The 21,102-nt window shown below is 40.9% G+C and overlaps 1 long non-coding RNA gene across 1 annotated transcript; it reads left to right on the top strand.

Annotated features, from left to right (window-relative positions):
- The first annotated feature begins 14,394 nt into the window (after positions 1-14,394).
- Positions 14,395-17,489, top strand: LOC141943752 (uncharacterized). The gene is made up of 3 exons (XR_012629043.1): positions 14,395-14,465; positions 16,029-16,353; positions 17,178-17,489. It is a non-coding gene; the product is annotated as an uncharacterized LOC141943752 (long non-coding RNA).
- The last annotated feature ends 3,613 nt before the right edge of the window (positions 17,490-21,102 follow it).

The raw sequence follows: 21,102 nt of genomic DNA, 5'->3' as shown, positions 1-21,102 counted from the left end.
AGGGGTCCGTGCTGTGGGGAGAAGCAATAGATTCCTAGGTCACTGGTGGAAGGGGGATTTGGTTAGTTGGTGGGATCTCAGTTCACTTCTGGAGAGAGTGGGGCAGTCCCAACTGGCTTGTGAGCAGGATGGGGGACTGTGTAGGTCCTGGCAGGTCACTGGTGCATGTGGAGACCTGGGAGCAGCACTTGAGAGTGTGGGGAGCTTTTGGTGCAGCAGAGGAGCAGCTCTAATTCCCAGACTTTCTCTGTGTGCTAGGCTGCTGCCGGTCTGGGACAGCAAAAGGAAAATTTCTTCTCTGTGGCAAACACAGCTAGCCCTGCCACATCAGTCAGCTGGAACAAAAGGAAGGTTTCATCAGAGACTGTAATATATTCATCCACAGATCCAGTCTAAAGTGCTGGTTTTCACAGTTAAAGATGTAAAGGAAACTCAGTCTGTCATCTCTTAAAGGTATGCACAAAAGGAAGGGAAAGGCACAGTTCACCCTGAGGCCAGGATACCCAGCAACATACTTCATCCTATAGATGAAGTGATGGAGATCTCTGCTTGCAGAGCTGAAAGCCAGGATTGCATCTTTGATGGCAATATACATTGGGAAGAAGACAAATTATACTGCATGCAGTATAATTTGTTCTACCTTCTCATTGAACAGAAAAGGCAAATTTAGGAAATTAAAAACCCCTCTGTTAACAGAGATGTTATTCAAGATTGCAAACAAAGGAAGTGAGAAGCTAGGAAATGTCAAAACAATCACTTCCCCTGAAGCTGTAATCAACCCCTTGCATGTATGTGTTATGATACAGTTTTTTAGTTACATAGCAGTGTCGTCTTTGCCCACAGGATTCAGTGCACAGGATAACCACTAAAATGCATAAGCAGCTGTTAACAAAAAAAACCCACAAAAACCTTCTATAAAAAGAGAGAAGTTTAAAAATGCATTCCAGCAGAGATAGCTGGTCACTACCCAGAAAATCAGTATTAGCTTCCAAATAAAAAATCTTCATCCATCAAGCATCCCTTGGGATTAAAAAAACACCGAGTTAAACAGAAAAATAAAATGTAAATGTGTCCACATACCCTTGCTGCTGAAATATGTATTGCTTTGTTAAATAAAGCTGACGCTCTGTGATATTGCAGAAGTGATTAAGGGCCTGCAGTGTATTCTTCCAGTGGAAAAAGCTATATATAAAGGAAAAGGGAAAAAAAAGTTCATTTGGCCCTATTCATAGTTTACGTGATAAATGACTACAAGCCCAGATGTTCCAGAGAACTGCAAGCTATTTAAGTCACCTTTAATGTTTTTCTTATTAGATAAGGTTTCTTCCAAAATGCCATAAACCAGAGTTTTTTAACAGTTGTCCAAGGGAGTATTTATTGTGGGTTCATCAGTCACATGTTGTGGCCCCTTATTGCCAGCTGCTGAGATACTCTACAAGAATTATTTAAATACTGTCCAAATATCATTGCTCCTTGTAAACAACTTCAAATGAAAGGGGTCAAGGCTGTTGTCATCAGGTGGTCAGGTGGAGAGAGGCAGAGTGCAGTTCAGGAGGCAGGCTCACTGTCAAAATTGTTAATCTTTTTGCCTAGGTCCGTACTGCTGGATCCTAGAACAGTTTCTAGCCCCGTGGTTGCAACTTTGTACCAGGTTAAAACTTAGGTAGGCATGCTTTCTTATTCCTCCTTCTCCTCATCCCCCTCTTCTCCCCTCTTTCCCCTATGTAATCTGTTCCTGTAGCAAGGAACCTGGGGCCGGGCCGGGGGTGCAGACCAACAGCCGCACGGCCAGAGACTGCTGTGCGCTAAGGCAGAGATGCATGGCCCTCCACAGCAACTGTCCTTCAGCAGAAACTGTCCTCTGTGCAGAGGTGAAAATAGAACTTTTCCCAAGGGAAAAAGCAAACCCTATTTTCCTCTGGGAAAATGGAGATGACAGACAGATAGATCCCTGTAGCTAGTCTGAAAAGACATTTACTTCTCAGCAAGGTGAAGGACTCCAATTCCCAAATTGGCTTTGTTTTCAGAATTCTTTCTCCATGACATAATATTATTTTTGCCTTGTATGCCTTGCCCAGATGATCCTTTTACCTCAAACATGACATTTTCAGGAGATAGAAATCCTGACATTTTCCAGTCATCTTCTTTCCAGCACCAGCTATAACTGCTTCTGGATGAGGCTCTGGGGTCTTTTATCAGGTGGAGGCTTACAAAGTTGATATGCAGCCCAAGAAGAGTTCAGCTCTGCTAGAGGACTCCAAAATGACCGATCAATTAGCCATCTCTCCAGCTGACAGACTGGAGAGTGAGAAATGAATGGTATGAAAAGCAGGCAGACTGCTGTGGGAGTCCCTGTGTCAGGATCTCTGGCCTCACATACCACTGTGCTGAGCTGACCGACAGCAGTCATCATGCTGCATCCCGGACCTTGCCATGCTGTCCTCTTCTGTGGGATACGCTGGTTTTACTCTGGCCTTGTACTATGCTGTCTCATTCTCTAACCTGTAGAAAACAACTCTCGCTTTTTGTTGGGTTAAGAGGCTGCAATGGCCCAGAAGTAACAGAGGCATGGGTAGGGGGCATCAGGAGCCGAGAGGAGAGCAGGACTGTTAAACTGGCACAGGCCACCCCTAACATGCAGACAGATGAGGTGGCTGAAATTGTTTGCTGCATACTAAAGTGACAGTTCTACTCCTCCATGCTGCCCTTCTCTCTGTGCTTCTCTCTCTTTCCTCCCTGCTGTCATGGCTGCAACACCAAATGTCCTTCCTGCTCTTTGTCTTCGTCTCTTGTTTCACTCCATGTGAGCCAGTTCAACTCACTAATCCATCAGAAAGTTCTAGAGTGTTTTTGCTGGGCTGAATTTTTGTTGGGTCCTTGATTTGGTCCAACTCAGGGGAGAACTGGAAAAGCAGCGGTTGGTAGGTGGGTGCCACCAGAGGATGTGGACAGTGAAGGGCTTGGGCCATCTCCATTCAGTGAAGCAAGATTTGTTGAGCATCAAGGTCTCGCTTATCTGGTGGCATCTGAAGTGTAAAACTTTGCAGAGCAAAATTATTTGAGACTCAAGTTTTCCCTAAGTTAGTTTCCTCAATGAGAGCTGCCTATAAGAAGAGAGGGACTCAAATGAACACTTGCAAGGATGTTCCTGATCCTTCCTAAGTCAGTGAAACTACCCTGAAGTAGAACACTACCAGCTCTAGCTATAATATGGGTATCTTAGAAGTAACTTTTGTTTTATAACCACAGGAATGTTGCTACATGGTTTAAATTTCTTTTGAAGATGGATACTTAATTTGGTGTATTTGTGTTAAGATCTGTTGAGTCTTTAGGTCACTTTTTAAATTTTTTAAATTTTTTAAAATTTTTTAAAATTTTGACACTTTTAAACATATAATATTAAAGCTAAACCTTGCTGCTGGCTGAGATTTAGCTCAAGACCCCTAACAATGGCCCAGGTGGAAGAGCTCTCAGGGGAGAAGTCTTTTTGTTGCTCAGCTCTCCCATTGGCAATCTCTTTGTGACCCCACCACAACAGGACCTGAGTCTTTGTCTTTCTCTTAACCCTAACCCTAACCAAGTGTCGCGGACGAAAGTATTGACATGGTAATGATTTAGCAGGAAGTTATTAATAACTAACAGCAATTTATCATTACAAAATAATTCAGAAATGTTGAAAGAAAGAAAAGCAACTTATTTACAGATTCTGAAATGACAAGATTCACACTAACTTACTTAACGGTACCTTAATTTATACATATATACATGCGCATACACAAAACGTACAAACACACACACAGAAGCAAAGGTGTTTGGATCCAGAATAAGTACGTACCCACACACCAATAAGCAGAGAAAGAACGGGTGAAAGAGAACCTAGCTCAAAGAAAATTTCAGTCTTCTCGAGTTTAGAGCAAATACTCACAATGCCTTGGCATTCCTCAACGGGCGATCATTGAGACTCGAGCGGGTGGACTTCACCCTGGCCTTCCGTCAGCTCTGGCAGCAGATGACACCTTAAGGGTTTTGATACCTGAGAGGCGTCCCAGCTCAGGGGAGATGCTGGTCACAGGCCCGCTGCGATCCAGGAGAGCTCAAAGGGTCTCCCTTGTGGTCGCAATTTATAGGGTCCAAGATAATTGGCTATTGTCAGATACCTTCTGGTGCCTTCCAGCAGTTGCACAAGAACTTCACGAATGTGCAACTCTGTTATTGTTCCCATTTGACCACACCCCAGGCACAGGTGTGCCAGGCCATTAGGAGATGATGGGCTGTTATAACCATTTCAGAGCAATCGGGAGGGGCAGGAGCCAGGTTAGTAGTCCTTATCTCCACAGATTGGTATATAGCTTGGGGGATGTGGGTGGAATCACACCTAGCACCAAGCAGCCCAACAAGGAGGGGCGGGAAGGGGTAAGAATTGTACCACCACACCAAGTGCTGACCTTTATGTAAAGACCTCCAGCCTTGGCCCTTTCTTTGCCGAAACCTTCTGCAGGCAACCCCTTTGCAGCCCTCTGCTCCAACTGGACCCTTAGGCTTTGTCTCACATCTTGCATTAGCTGTAACCCTAAAAGTGGCTGAAGCCTTTTCCCCAGACCACCCTTCCCACTGTCAAAATAAAAAGGGGAAAATTTTTTTTGCTGCCCAAACTTTCCCTTGGCAGCCTCTTTTCAACCCCTTCCCAACTGTATCACAAGGTTTTGTGTCTTTCCTAACTCTCTTGCCTAGAAGTGGCCACAGAACTAACCCCTCACAAACCTAGCTGTGGCCAAAACAAACAAAATAAAAATCATGAGAGAATTATTTTTTTGCCCAAATTTGCCCTAGGCTGACATTTTGTAGCCATACTCCAACTGGATCCCTAGGCTCTTCTTATCCTAACCCTAGACATGGGCTGAGCATTGGTCCGACACTCCAGGTGATATCTCAGATAGAAAATTTCTCAGAGGAGACTTATTTTTGTTGTCCAAGATTTTCCTTTGTAGCCTCTCTGCAATGCTAACACAACTGAAGCCCTGAGCTTTAACTGTCTGTTAACCTCAAGTCTACCATAGGTGTGTCCCATGTATTAGAAAATAAACCCCAAGGGTAGCCCAGATGAAGACTATCTCAGGGGAGAAGTTGCAGCTTAGCCATTGTCTGGGTTATGGTTATCATTGGGACTGAAGTTAGGAAAGAGAAAATACCTAGATCTGCTGCAGAAGGATAATAGCAATTAGGCTGCCAAACCAATTCTTGTGGTTTTGTAGCTTAGGATCTTGGTCTAAGGCTTAGTGAATGTCTAGGTTTAGGACTGGGGTATGATGGTCAGGGGGAAGATAGACTCTAGGGATCCAGTTGGTGAGGGGCTGCCAAGGGGCTACCCACAGCAGGTTTGGGCAACAGATATTAATCTCCTCTAAAAATTTTTTGTTTTGGACAGGGCAAGGGTTGTCTGGGTTTAGAGCTTCTGTCACTTTTAGGGTTAGGAGAATGACAAAGCCTATGAATCCAGTTAAGTAGTGTGCAAAGGTGCTGCCAAGAGAAGGTTTGGGCAGCCTAAGGTATTCTCTCTCCCCTTAGAAGTCTGATCGCTTTTTGGGATAGGTTTACAGTTAGGGTTAGCACAGATGCAAAGCCAAGGGGTCCGGTTGTGGTGGGGTTGTAAAGGGCCTGTAAAGGGAAGGTGTGGGCAATGAAAAGAATTTTCCACTCACCAGTTATTCATCTTGGCCAGAGCTGGAAGTCCTTTGGTAAGGCCCAGTCCACACCTAGAGTTAAAGTTGAGGCCTTAGAGAGACAAAGCCTAGGGGTCCAGTAGAGGGGAGTTGCCCAAAGACTATTAACGGAGACAGCAGGCAGCAGAAAGAATTCCCTCCTGAGAGGGAGGGAGTTCATCTAGGACACAGCTGTCCTTTGTTGTCTTATTTCCCTAGGACTTTCACTTGTAGGATATCATGTTTATTTCCATTAAAACATTTGCTGAGAAGTATGAAGTGCAGATGTGTCGTGATGCCTTGATATGTGTCAACTAAAAACAAAATTACAAACGATCCTATTGAAAATACTCTCCAGCTGGAACATAAAAGTTGAAAAAAAAAGTCCTGTAATGTTATGGAATACAAACTGTGTATTAGAGGGTCCGTGAAAAATTTGATATTAAGTATGTAAGTGGTAAGGAAACGTAAGAGTCATAATACAGAAGATAGTGTATGGGGGTGAGTGAATGACCTTCCTAATGACCTGTAAGACAGGAATGGCAAGAGTATGAGGCTCCGATTAGAAATTTGAACACAGTATGCAGTTTAAAAGTAAGCAGTGACTTTAAGGGTGTCACTTATGAATACACATAACATACTGGTGGTAATTCAGGAAAATCCCCCAGTTTGAATATGAAACTGATTGATGCAAGCTCAGTCCAAAAGCACCCATCCTAGCTCAGAGGGAACTGTACACATAAATAACAGGACTGGCAATTTCTTGCCACTACTGTGAAATCCCCAGATCTAAGAACTGAAAGGGGACTTGCACAGAATTCAGAATTTCCTGGGGTTTTAGAATGTCAAGTTTCAAATTCCCTGAAATTCAGATTTTGTGTTCTGGCCCCAGTTAGGCTGGTCAGTTTTGTCTTCAGTTTTGTAGTGCCTGATGCATAAACTGAAAAATAACCTGCCTCCTCTAATACATTTTTGTAGGGAGGATAACCCTAGCAAATACCTCTGAAGATCAGTTAGTTCTTCCTTTGCACTGAAAAAATTAGCTAACACCTCACAGAAGCTTCACAAGCATGCCAGTATTTTCATAACAGCTGAGGCAGGAACCATGTGTATCACACTGCTGTAACAGTGCTATTCACATTCTGTTAATGTGAATCTCAAACTAAATTGCTCACTATTGTTGTACTGTAGCAATGATGATGGTTATTTCTATGATTTCTATTTGCTATTAGGATCTCTATTGTGTGCAGCTGCTGCAAGTTGCAGCCTCCTTTTCAGCTCTGAGTATCATTTGCCTTCTCTGCCTTTCACATTAAGAGGGGACAGAAATTCAAAGGGGGGATGATCACCAACTCACGTGGCAGCCCATGTGTACAAAGAGATGGCAACCTGGATGACAAACCAGCACCTGAACCAGCATCCCCAGCAACGATGGGCTGTGGACAAAAGACTTTGATCGTGTGACTATGCCGATTAGGGTGTCACACAGAAAAAAAGATGCGAAGTGTTTGTTTTTTTTTGGAGGGGAGGGTATTTAGTAGTCTGTTAGGGTGACCAGAAAGAAATAAATTTCATTGACTAATATTTGGAAAAGGAACAAGTCTGCTTATGTGTATTCACCTGTGTGCTCTGGAGCAGAAATCAGGAGCAGAGGGGCAAGGGCAGAGAAAGGCTCCAGGACTCCTTCAAGAAATGGTGAAGCTGAGGCAGGGACCAGTATAGGACTATTCAAGGGTTGATTAAAAATGAGTGGTTTTGCTAAACAGCAGTCCCGACCTTCAAGTGGTGAATTCATTTAGCTTTATACCTCTCAAATATGTCTTGTGTCTTTCTGAAGTTATCTACAGGGCTGTACAAATTTGGTGCCCGCTTAATGTTGTAACTGGACGACAACAGATCAAGATCATAAAAATAATTATTTCTTGTTTAGTTCTTAAGCAATACTTTTGCTTAATACTACTTTCCTTCAGAAACGCAGAGGCATCTGACCATCACTCTCATTCACTGTGAGTGCTGTGTTACATTTGGGTCTCTAGCCTTGGGTTGTGGCAAACCAAAGACTGTGGCTTTTTCATTTCAGCCTGCTTGCAGATCTGGTTATTGTCCTTATACAGCTGACAGCAAGCACAAAATGCTGCTCTCCAGGTCTTGTCTGTACCTAGATGAAAGGATGCCTGTCTCTCCAGTACGTACTTAGCACTTTGCTTTCAGCAATCCCAAATAAACCTCTAGTGTAATAAATAATTTTAAAATCTCTTCTTTGTCTTTGCCTCAGAGGAGAAATCATGAACAATACTCAGATATACTACTTACGCTTGCTCAATAATTTTCCTGTCCAATGAACAACTTACTTTCAGAGCCAAATGGATTAAATACTCTTTGGTCTTTTTCTCCTATGGGTCTAACTGAAATAGTTTATGCCTTTACATATAGAACTGTTTGACGTGTATCTAGGTTTAACAGGAATGGGTTAGCTTTAATTCTAAAAATAAACAATAGAAACAATAAACTTGTTTATCAGCACTAAAGACTGAATGAAAGCCATTCACTGTTCATGGTATTTAGCTTTTACCACATCAAGCACTACCTGATTTTGAATAGGGCAAACAATTTTCACTTGCACAGTAGGCACTCTGAGCTCCTCTATCTGGTTTCCACTGCAATTAACATTGAAATAATGATGTGTAACACGTTCATCGCAGAGGGAAGACATGAAGTAGATTTTCAGAAAGACATATCTGGTGTGGAGATGAATTATTTACGTAGCTTAACTGTAGATCTGGGTAATAATTCTGTCATCATATGCTATCTCACCCACTCCTCCTGTCCTCTGCCAAAATGATAAAACCCCTGAAATTAAATTACTATATTTAAATTCTAGAGCATTATTTTATTTGTACTTATACATGTCTTTTAATACGGTGAATTCAAAAAACTGAATTTGTCTACACAGTTTGATCTAAGCATATATTTAACACACAATCTGTCTGGCTAATGGCAGATACTGAGCTTTAACGTTAAGAGGTATACTCACAAAAATTAGAGTGATGCATCTTCAGACTTGGAGTCTTCATGCACACATTCAATACTTTGTTAATAAATCATATCATCTGCCCTTTGTGCTACTGTGATATTCTTCCAATATGTTTGGATGCTGAGTAGCTAGGAAGATGTGCTCACAAATGGTACTCAGAAGTACTCAAATGGGAAGCAGGAACAAACAAAGAAAATTCAACTAATTTTTAATACGGTGATTATTTCCCTGTCAGTTCTAATGTTCTAGCACTACATCTGGGGCTATAAAATTGTCACAAGCAATCCCAATTAAAAATTCTCATTTTCTGGATTGAAATTCCAATTCTTAAATTCCTTACAAACCTATACAAAGCACAACTTTTCTTACCATAGCTTGTCAATGAGTATCCATAGTTAGTGATTCTGGTTACACTTGTTATGCTTCTGGTAATGCATTAATTTTCACCTTAATTGCAATACAACAACAGAAACATTTCACTTAGCAATTTTGTTTAATGTATGAGCAACCAGATTTTGTACAGTCTACCTTACTAATTCTAGTGGTGGCATACATTACTTTTCTTGTTAAAGTATCACTATAAATTGAAATATAGATGGAGTAGAAGATCAATAAAATATGATATCTATGGGGAAAATATGATCTAGGATATCTAGAAATGTCTCTAACCACAAAAAAAGAAGAATGATTTTATGGGGCTGCAATATCAAATGATAAATTGTAAAATCCTAAGTGTAATTTCTTTGCATTTTTATCTGGTTTTGTGGTGATCCAGACTCGTGCTTCATCTTCACACTCCTATGTTTGTTCTATATCTGGCATGCACAGCTGTTCATGTGCATTCGCATGTATGTGCTTTCCTTATTTTGACCTATTTAACATGTGTGATGAGGGAAAAGCGAGCAGAATGTTTTTACATGTGCATTTAAACTGCATGACTCTGTATGTGTGTATGTGTGCATGTGAGAGTGTATGTATGCCTGTGTGTGATGGCTGGAGACAACTTGCATGTGCTAAGTGCAGAGACCATGCATGCAAGCATGTAATTTCACATTATGAATATCTACATTCAGCTTTATTGTTTTTCAGACAAGGGGTTTGGGCATGTTGTGTTTAGAATGGGCTCGCCTGGCATTAATTTTCTGCAGCTAATTCCCTTCAGTGTCTTATTTAAATTCATGCCAATTGCTGTGCATTTGAAGCTGAAGGCCTCTCTTACATAATAATGTACAGCACAGCCACACGACATGCCTCCATGATGCCGGTTGTCCCAAGGTGCAGCTGGAATACACACAGTGCAAAGACTGCCCAAAGCCAGCCTTCCCCAGCCCCTCAGGGAGCGTTCTTTACATTCTTACTTGCTTTTATGTACTGAGAGTAGGAGGTCATGGGTACAAGGGAGGTGCTAATGGTAAAATTAAGACACACAACACTGGACACAATCACAGAACATAATGCAGCACTGAGCATTTCTGCTTTGCAAATCCCCTGGCTCCCTTCCCCATTCACAGGACCCCCCTCTTTCCATGTGGGGGGGAGCTGACACATCTGGGGCACTCCAGACCTGGTTTTAAATAAAGGCTTAAATTGTGCTTGCATTCTGTTTCAGTGTAAGTTGTGTTCATGGTAAATAAAACTATAAGTCCAAGAACAATGGATACAATCATATTCATATTTATATCTTTAAATTGTCTTTCTGATGGTTAAACTGGTATTTAAACAGTCTTCCTGTTGGTTTACAAACCTGATCTCAAAGCATTTCTTTTTTCCACAGCACACCACGAAAGACAAACTGCATTTTTTATTTTACTTTTAGATCTATTCTACTGTGAGAGAAAAACATTTCTATTTCCAAAGTGAGGGATTTAGCAAAATGGGTGGATTTTCTGCTAGTATTATTTGAACTTTACACAATTACCTGTCTTAAATTTTAGGAGCTCTTTCCCTGCCTGAAATGTATTTAATGATATATTCCTTGTACATTGCTTGTTTCAAAGTAATTGGGGATGTGTTCAATAGTACAGTTTTAAATGCAGTCTGCCAGAGAACAGTTATTTTCTATTAATCATCTTAGCTAAAATAATAGAAATACTTTAAACTGTGAATGCCAACTGTTCCTTTAAAAGCCAAAAGCTAAATATCTTCTGTGCCTGTCTGTTCATTTTAGTGAAATAAAATGAAAGTATTGTGATGATTAGATACTTTGGGGCACCTTACAGAAATGCTACTGTATTGCAGAACATAATCAGGCATTTTATTTTCCAGGAATTGCACAAATTAAAAGGAAACATAAGCCACCCAGGTGTGCTACATGACTCTGGCAATGAAATATAATGCTTGATGATAGCTGAGGCAGAGCTGCTCATTTACAGCAAAACTTTTTTTTTTTTTTTTTATTCCTTTTATATTTAGCTGTGTTCCTCCTATTTATTTAAGAAAGGGGAAAAAAGTGGAATTTTGGTTTTCCAAAATTTTAGATCCTTATTATGACTCATCATATTAATGACAACTGAGGGATTATATGTGCTTTGGAGCAAAGCCACTTGAATTCAAAGAATTTAAGTCTGTGGATGGCAGTACTGTTGTGGGATCCTTTAGAAAGATGAAAGGCCAATAGTAAGATCTTACTGATTCAAAGAATTGCCTTGGATTTGGAAATGTGAAGCTACTAACTCTGATGAAAGTATTTAAAATTAATTGCATACTAGTATTTTGTCTAGGATAAGTATTTTTGGAGCAAAAACATCCAGAGCCTTTTGGAGTCTCTGAATTTCTGATGGTAGCTCTTTATATGCCCCAGCAGCTGGTTGCCTTTTTTAGAGATGTCATGGATGCTAGAGATTTGGTTTTATCCCAGTTTGAAGTTTTCTACCTAATCAAAGGTTGAATAGATATTGTGCTTCCTACCTTACTAAATGCTTGCTGAGATTATCCTCTGTCACTTGCTATGCTTATTATCACTATATCCCCAAAGAACCATCCTCTCTGATGTGGTTCTTTCAGAAGTGTTATTTCATCATTGAAAAGATGGATTCCAAATGAAAAGGCACTTGCTACAGAAATGACATTTCATCTCAGGAAGATAAAAGGAGCTGCCTGTGGCTAGGTCTGGATTGTGCTACTTTTCTTACACTTCCCTATTGATTTTTCAGCTTCAGGCCTTCCCTTGGCCTAAAATGGGGGATAATGTGAAGTCAGAGAGATTGCAACCATAGAAAGAACAGAGACAGTGTGAGATGGAGATAAAGATCTGTTCTTGGGGTAGAAGATGATGTCTAGAGAGAATCGTGGGCCAGGAAGAAAGGAGAAAGCGGGATGAGGGGTCAAATAGAAGGAAGAAATAAGAGGTCAAGCCTTGAAGGACTTGCTCATGTTGTGGTCGTATGTGATAAAACTGTGCCGTATCCCACTGAAGCAATGCCATGATTAATCTGTCTTCTTGGCAATTTATGATAACAACAAAATTTGGACTCAGTGGGTCTAGGATTCCAACAAAACTGTTTTGGCCTCTGTCCAGGCTGAGAAAAACAATATCCTCCTGCAGTCACTCTTATCAGGTACTCACTGTCCATAGGCCTAAAGAGTGCTTTGACCTGTAACTGCTCTGAGTCAACATGTAAAGCAAGGGAACTTTTATTAAGGAAAGAAGGACATAGAAACTCACAAGCTTGGCAACAGGATATAATCTGAATAAAATTACAATTACTCAACAGTTCTGCACCAGTTCATTCAGCTCTACCCTGAGCTGTGAATGCCCTAAACTTCTGCAGTGAGGCCACCTCAGATCTGCAAAATGCCTCTAACCTCATTGGAAGTGCTGGCTTCACTCCTGCTAAGGAGACTGCTCTGGTCTGGGCTGCCAAGTAGAACAGGGTAGGTCATCCCTTGTTCTATTGTAGTCCTTTTAGTCCATGTGAAAAAATGGTCTGTTACAGAGGAGTGATTTTTATGCTATAGTATAAGTAGCAAAGAGCATTTGGTACCTTGAAGCAGTAGCTTGCTTTCCTAGAGACATGGGAGTTCCCCCAGCCTTCTGCTCCCCCTTCCTTTATGAAGTTCACATCTGACAGAGTTAGGGTGACTTATTAGTGCCACTGTTGAGGTTTCTGAGAATTACATTCTGTTGAAAATATGCTGAAAGTTACTTTCTACTGAAAAAAATGCTGACAATAAAGAAGCCAATGCTTTTTGCCTGCCGAGCTGCCTGCCTTCTTCTGCTCAAGGGCTCCCTGGTATGCCCAGTTTCTGAGGCTGACACATTCCTAATCTCTCTGAATTGATGGCTCCCCAGCTACCTGGCTCACAACGCCTTTGGCGCCCAAGCAGCTGGCAGCCCGGATGATTAAGATTTTGTAGAGATTTACTTCCATTTTCCCAAAAACATTTTTTGAAAATTCCTTTTGGCAAGAAGTTGGCATTTTTTCATGACAAAAGGATTTTCCATTATGCCATCCACATGCAAAATTCTTTCAGAATGAGGCATTTCTGACTGAGTGAAGAATGCACTTCCATTGTGGTACACCAGGCACGGGGGATCTGTGTCCTTGGTCTCTCAGGCCTCCTAGCAGGTATGTGAAATTGTGGAGCAGGAGTAAGGATGCTCAATGTCTAAGTTTTGACAGGTCTACAGTTACAGTCAAAATATGGCTTTTACAGAGAAATTACACTCTATTCAGCGTATGTTTGACCTATCAGCTTAATCATTGCAGGTTAGCAAAAAGAAGATGTAACACAGTCATAAGGTAATCTGTTGTACCAGGGCTTGTGACAGCTCCAAGATGAATAAGTTCTGGTAAAAACTGGAGCCAGTATAAAGGCTTGAGGTCTGGTAGCCCGACACTCAGAAGCTGGTGTTTGCGAACCTCTCCTTTTGCCTCAAGGAATTGTTTCTAAAATGGTACAAATTAGAAACATTTTAGAGATACCTCAATCGCTATTCAGACCTAGATCCCCCGAACTAGGGAACTGCAAAATTTTCCTATTTGATAATCTTAATCAGCATTAAAAATATTTAAGTCAGACTTCCTGAACTGAGAGACAAAGCCAAGTGTAAATTAAAGAACTGAAAAATTTAGAGCAACGTACCTGTCTTAAAAACAAACACAGTTGTTCAGAAACATTGTTATCATTTTTTGCAATCATTATTATTTATTACAAAGCAGTTCTAGACTGGGTTGGGTCTTGACTGGATATCGTGCTATAAAATATGAGATGAAGTGAGCCCTTACACAAAGAGTTTGGAATAGAAGTTTAAAATGCCACAACAGCTAAAGAAGACAGGCAGGAGGATTAATGGGGGATCTTATTGATTTTGTTCAGTTGTGCACTGAGATCTTATCTCACATACTTACTCAACAACTCAGAAAAGAAAGGAAAGAGGGAATATTTGAAGGGCTAATTTGGAAGGGTAGCATGGGAAAGCTATGTTTACTAACTGAGGAGGACAGCATTTGCGTCACAACCATTTATTCAATATTGTACTTTCCTCATTGTTCCATGTGTAGCTGTAAGCCTTATGCTCTGGTGATCACTCAGACCCTATCCCAAATTGTTACAACAGTTCCTGGCACAGTTTTGGCTCATGCCAATTCCTCTTTGACAATTCCTGAGCACAGGAGTTGAGCAAGGCCAGAAACTAGTCCCAGGAGACACTGTGGAGAAGCCCATGCTGTTTTGGAAGCAGAGCTGAACAATATGGACAGACGTACTCCATGCAGTTGGTCCTGGGAGAAGTGAGTGCTCCTGGGAACATTAAATAGCTGTAGCCTGCATATTCACAACACAGCTCACACTGGCTCCAGTTACACTTGGAAGCAGACCAGTGTTCTCTGTATTAGATCTCAGGGTGTCAAGCAAAGGACTCCTGTTATGGCTCACTGCCTGTGAAATTTGTTTTGAGGGACTGGCTTTGTATCACATCGACAGTCTATGGCTGAAAAAGGGACAGAATTAAATTCTCCAGTCTATTCTGTGTAAGTTCTCACTTTCTTTCTCTTATTATTTCTTTCCTTTATTATTGACTGGGGAGCAGATGCAAAAATTATCTCAACTAGAAGAGATAACCTAGGTGCTTTTCTGTTCTCCCTGGATCATTTAGTTGATGATTCTCACATGTAAAACACATGAATATGCTGGGGAGCAGAGACCTTCTGCTCTTACCTTTTTTTTTAATTATCACCAGTTCGTTTTCACTTACTTCAATGCCTTAATCAATTGACTATAGAGTCAGTCCCTACTTGCTTGTTCTCTTGGCCATATGATTCTTGCTTTTTTTCCTGTATATTGACTTGTATCAACAGAGGCTTCAGAAATTGAATTGCAGAACAATTCTCTTTTGAACTGGGGTGAGTTGCTCAGGGATTAGAATATTTCCTGCAAGATAAAAGTTGTGAATTCAAAGAGCCTTTGAAGTACTACAACCACTTCATAGGTGTTGCTTTTTCCAAAAGCATGGACATTCCTATGATCACCAGATACTAGCTGTGGGCAGAGTTTTATCTACTGGGTCCCACACCAGTCAGGGCAGAGAGGCTGAGTTCATGTATGATATGGGCTTTAGGCTCTTTAAACACATGGTATTTTGAATCATAGAACCATAGAAAGGTTTAGGTCAGAAGGGAATCATCTAGTCCATCTCCCCACTCAGGGCAGGGACAACTTCCTAAGTTAGGTCGGGTTGCTCAGGGCCTTGTACAGGTAAGTTCTTTGGATCTCAAAAAAAGGAGATTCCGCTACTTCTCAGGGCCCCTCTTCCAGTGCTTCACTACCCTTATTGAAATGACCCTTTCTGAAGTGTGTGATCACTCACTGCATTTTGTCCTTTTACTGTGCACCTCTGAGAACTGCTCTCTATGATCCCCTTTAGGCAGTGCTGGACAGTCCCCTTTAGGCCTCTTTTATCCAGCTAAATAAATCCTGTTGCTTTAGCCTCTTCTTTTCTATGCTTTATCCATTATCCTCTCATTGGCCCTCCAGAGGACTCTCCAGTTTGCCTTGTATGGAAGGGTCCCAAACCATACAGAATATTCCAGATAAGAGTTCATGAGTGATAAGTAGAGGGAAATAAACACTGTGTTTGATTTGCTGGTTATCTTCTTGCTATATATGGTTAACTTTCATTGCTGCAATAATAATCTTCTCATTCATGTTCAACTTGTCCACCATGACCCTCCAGAAAATTTTCTGCAGACAGTTCCCAACCTCTGCTGTTGCATGAGGTTATTCCATCCCAGCTGTAGGACTTTGTGTTTGCCTTTATTCAGCTTCATGACTTTCTGTTTGGATCATTTCTACAGACTTTGGGTCCCTTTGAATGACAGCCCTGCTGTCCAGTGTCAGCTCCTTCCTCCAGTTTGGTGTCATCCGTGAGGTTGCTAAGCGTGACTTTCCTCATATTGCTCGAGCTGCTGATAAAGATGTTAGACATATTACCCCAGTACTGACTCAAGGAACACACTCATAACTGGCCACCAGCTGTACTTCAGACCGTTGAGTACGACCCTTCAAGCCCAAGAGTCCAGCAGTTTTTCCCACCAACCTTGTGTCCATCTGTCTAGTTCACATCTCCTCAGCTATGAAGACATTGTGGAAGAGTATGTCAAAAGCCGTACTGAAATCAAGGTAAATGATCTTTACTGCCTCCTCCAAGGCTTTCATCCCAGGTGGCAATCAGGTTGGATAAACACAATTTGCCTTTGGTAATTCTGTGCCGATTGTTTCCAATCATTTATTACCCTTCATGCACCAGGCAATGGCTTCTACAAGCTGTTACTTATCGTGTCCTATACTGCATTCACCTTCTGCAAAAAATGAAGCCTTGGAAAAAATGGTAGCTTCCTTCCAGCCTCTGAGGCAGTGATTTTAATGTGAAAAATTGTTAACATGTAATTAAATATCCACATGTGCAGTGAGGAGAATAACAATGTTGGGTGCTTCTTTGCAACCTTGATGATATTCTGGCAATGTGTGCGTAATGTACAGTATAAAAGGGTTAACAACCATGCTTTGTGCTGTTTCTCATTAGGGTGAGTCCAGCATTTGGCTTTCAGGCTTAATGGATATCTTATATCATATGTATACTGCCACATATGTAATTTGTTGGGTAGGACTGGTTACACTCTGGAGTTGGCATAGAAATTCCTAACAATCTTTCCTGCCCATAATAGTTTTCCAGAAGACAGAACATACTGCTGCCCATGCACGTTAAATCTTTGGATGAGCTAATATGAAATATTTCTGCTGTTCTAATTTCCTCCTGTATGTATTTTTTCCTGGCTCAGAGTCAGTGACCTAATTCTTTTCTTCATTCTGTCCGAGGTTTTGATTTTTTCCAAGCTATTCACATCGGACTCTTCCCCACTGTGGAAATTGTGCCTTTTATTTCCACTTTATATTAGCACTGTGGGATAGTTGTATTGACTGCCCTGTTGCTCCTCTGTCCCCAGGCCTGAGGGTGGATACTGATAATGCAGAAAGGAGAATGTACAGAAGATGACTCCCATAACATGGCATCTCCCACAAATGGTGACCAAGTCCTTCTACTGGACCCACCTAAGGGAGTTCTTGCAAGCCCACATGAAGATCTTCTTGTAGAGTTTACACTGGAAAGAACCTAATTAAAAAGTAGTACCTAGAAGAAAGTAAGTTTGCTTTTCTAGTGTGTTGGCTGGAGAGACAAACCAGTCAGTGTCTCTTTGTCTGTTTACTTGCCTTTTAAAAGTACATTAAAAACTTGCTCAAACCCCTTTTTGACAAGATGTGTATGGTGCTACATTCAACTTCTTAAAAAAATATACAAACAAAAGGCTTCTTAGTTTTCATAATTGTGAAATCCTCAAACTAGTGCATGCACGTTTCCCGGACTAGACTGAGGCATGCTTAGGCCAGTTCAAAGGCATGTAGAGAGCAGACCCAGCAGTTTCTCTGTCTTTGATTTTGATTCACATTCACTTTTTTTATTCCAGCACATATAGGAGGTCGACAAAAGGCTACCCTTGATTGTTTACTTCAATCAGTTGCACTTCAAGACCTCTATTTATTTTTGTTCTGCGTTTCCCAGCAGTTACTACATTGTGGTTCCTTGGGCTACCTTAATAAATATCTGCTTTCAGACTCAGACTTTTTCTTGTAGGGAGATTTTGTGCATTTGCAAAATAATCTCCAAGGCACCACTCATGGGCTTAGTGTATTAACCATCCCATAGACTGTTTTAAACAATCTTCCTGTCTTGACAAGAATTGGTATGAGCAGTGCAATCACTGTTTATCTGGGAGAGAGAGAGGATTATTCCATTCAAGAAATAAACCCACTCAAAACTATGAACATACATTTGGAGTTTTAGCCTAGGAATGAATTGTATCTTTTCCATAGCATAGGAAAGACCTAAAACTAACTTTGAGTTCTGCAGAAATTAAGTTCTGTAACTTCAGTTGCAAGTTACACATATAGAAAAGTGTGTGCTTGATCCGTGACTTGTCTCTGTGTAGCCAATACAATTTCTTGAGCTGCAGAAGGCTGTATACTTGGACCCTGTGACAGGCTGAATTCTCCAGTAAAAGGCCAGCTTTTCCACATTCCTACAGACATAAAAGAGCAAGTAAACTGCCTGCCACAAGTGCTTTATCACTTTTAATTCTCAAGCCTTCCTGTCAATCTAACTGATATTGCATGGCTCTGCATCTTCGGTCAGTCTTCCTCACACTCCTTGTCACTATGATCTTAGGCTTAGGGTTTCCTTATGTGCTGGTCTGTATTTATGCACATTTTAAAGTGAGAGGAGCAGACATACCCTGGTTTGTCACCAAGACAGCACTGAGGAACTCCTACATCACTTTTGTTTTGGGAACTTTTTAAGAAGAGAGTGACAGAGAAGTTCCTGTCTCCTAGGTATTTTCTTCACAGCACTGTACTATTCCTTTTACTGATGGTGTTACAAAAAACTGGAGAAAAGGTATTTTTCATTAAAGATAAAATCCAGGAACACATGCAACTTTCTGGTTTTGCTTTGCTTCTGAATGATGAAACGACTCAGAGTATGCATAGAAAGGTGTCTCACATTACTTACAGAACAAAAAGCAACTAAGTTGCTGGCTTGTAAAAAGGAAAAAGAAAGTCTTGAGATGAAAGAGAGTTTTATTTTACCTCACTCATAAGAACCTGTTTGGTTTTTTTTGTTGGGTGTTTTTTTTTTTTTCTTTCAATTGAACTCTTGAAAAAGTGCAATTTCACTTCAAGACATTTTGGTTCATATCACAGTGTTAATTTTATTAAGCAATAAGACCAGACAGGTCTTGAATTATTGTGTAGTAATTTATGCTTAGGTGCATTCTCAGGCATGAGCCTGAAGGCTGAGTGTTATCAAGTCCCAGAATGTTTCACATAAATCACGTTGTGGTTTAAAAAAAAACCAAACCCAAAATCAAAAAAAGAAAACTCAAACTAGAGGAAAGAAAAATTGTATATAGGCTACAAGGGTCTGGGCTCTACAGAGACTGCCATCTGAAAGCTCAGGCAGCCTCCTCCCTTGGGACATGTTGGGTTACTAGTGGCTGTTGGAATCATCAGAAGACGTTCAGCATCTGTTCCTGTGTGGTGTTTTGGGAAAAGCTCCCACTATCCCTGCTCTGGGGGTGGGTGGGCATGCTGCTGCTTGCCAATGCCAAGCCTTTCTCTTGCCCAGGACACTTCTTCAGGAGCTATGGTACCCAAGATGCAGGGAGCATGAGGCCTAAAAAGGCTGAATCATGGATTTGAGCTTAGCTGCAGGGTGAATTCTGGGGTATCTGAGCTCGCTATAGCTGTGGTTCAAAAAACACAGAGTGAAACAGATGAGGGCTGGTAAGAAAGACACTTGGCTGAGGTGATCCAGTTACTGAATAAATTCCCATAGAGATTACCTGAATTTCTAACCAAAGTTTGTGACTAACTTTCATCTCACTGTTAGACTAAGTCCCATCTCTAGTGAAGGCCACATAAACCTTCCTCTGAAAAAAAACTTTTCATGACAAGAATGACATTCACAGCATCTATTACTTTGTTTACCCACTCTGAAAAACATGCTCTGAAAAACCACCTACAGCATACAACTCAACCAGACAGAGAAACACAGAAAATATAGAAGCAACAATGAACAAACAAATATTCCTCAGAAAATAAAGTTAAGGCATCGCTTGGGCAGAATTTTAATTGAAAAAGGCAGAACCTTTCTAAAAGTCAAGAGAAGTTTTAACATCTCTTCTGATTTTACATGGAAGTGACTAAGCTATTATTACCCTGGGGAACAGTAAGCAACATAATAATAAAAAGATAGCCCTTGGAGGTAAAGTAGCAAGAGAGAGAGAAGATGGAAAAGGTTGTGAGTTGAAGGCTGTGATGTTTTTTGGAACTTCAGAAGACATTTGCCTTCACCTTGAAGAATGAGTAAGCAACCAGAACATTTGTTCTGTGCACAGAACATGCACAAAAAGGTCCCCTTAATGGCCATGAAAATCAACAATAGCCACATGGTAGCACTGAAACAAATGGAGAATAAGGTGCCATTCGGCAGCACCGAATGTATCAGAATCTCATCTTAATGAAATAGCCTTTGCAAACAACATTCAAAATTCTCATCAAACACAGATTAAATATATTTTTCTTTCTAATGCTGAAGCAAAAGAATCTAGAAACAAAGCAAGCACTCCCCTAACTGCTCACATTTGCCAATGTATTTAGTTCATAAAAAGTTAATGTGAAGAACTTGCAGCTTTTAACAAAGCCTAGAACCTACATATGTTTTCCTGACACCACCAACTTAAAATAAAGCTAGTCCATAAGACGAACCTTTCAAGCACATTTTCCGATCTAATAACCAATTCCTCTTAAAGCTTCAAAATTCACTGCAGATCAGAGTAAGAGTGTTGCTCAATGAATACACTTTTTGAAATGTCTCAGATCTTCCTGGGTCATCTGAATTTCAAAGGTGTGCCTTTCAGTCAGGACAAGATCCCTTCAGGTTTAAGCCACCAGTACCACAAGTCCAAGCTGGAAGGGGAGGGAAAACCACAGATACCAAAGAGGGAGAAAGAAGGTGAGAGTTAGAGAGACAGAGAAATTCAACATAAACCTGACATTAAAATTGGAGACTGTTAGCTCCAGTTACAAACTGGGGACATGAGCATGAGCCAGTAGCATATGAGAAGTCCTCCAGTTGGTAGATGGCAAGACAAATTTCCAGGAATATGTGTTTCTGAAATAATGAAATGAAAAATAATTGATTTAAAAAATCCTGTGAAATGTCACAAGGGAGAACAGCAGCAAAAAGCACCATGGGAAGGAGTGGAGGGGGCTTCAGCAGCCTACACAACCCTCATCAGTGGGGTCCAGCCAGAG

Source organism: Strix uralensis, chromosome 5, assembly GCF_047716275.1.
Source record: "Strix uralensis isolate ZFMK-TIS-50842 chromosome 5, bStrUra1, whole genome shotgun sequence".
NCBI classification, from domain to species: Eukaryota; Metazoa; Chordata; class Aves; order Strigiformes; family Strigidae; genus Strix; species Strix uralensis.
Note: the sequence above shows the minus strand (reverse complement) of the source record. Positions and strands in the feature narration are given on the sequence as shown.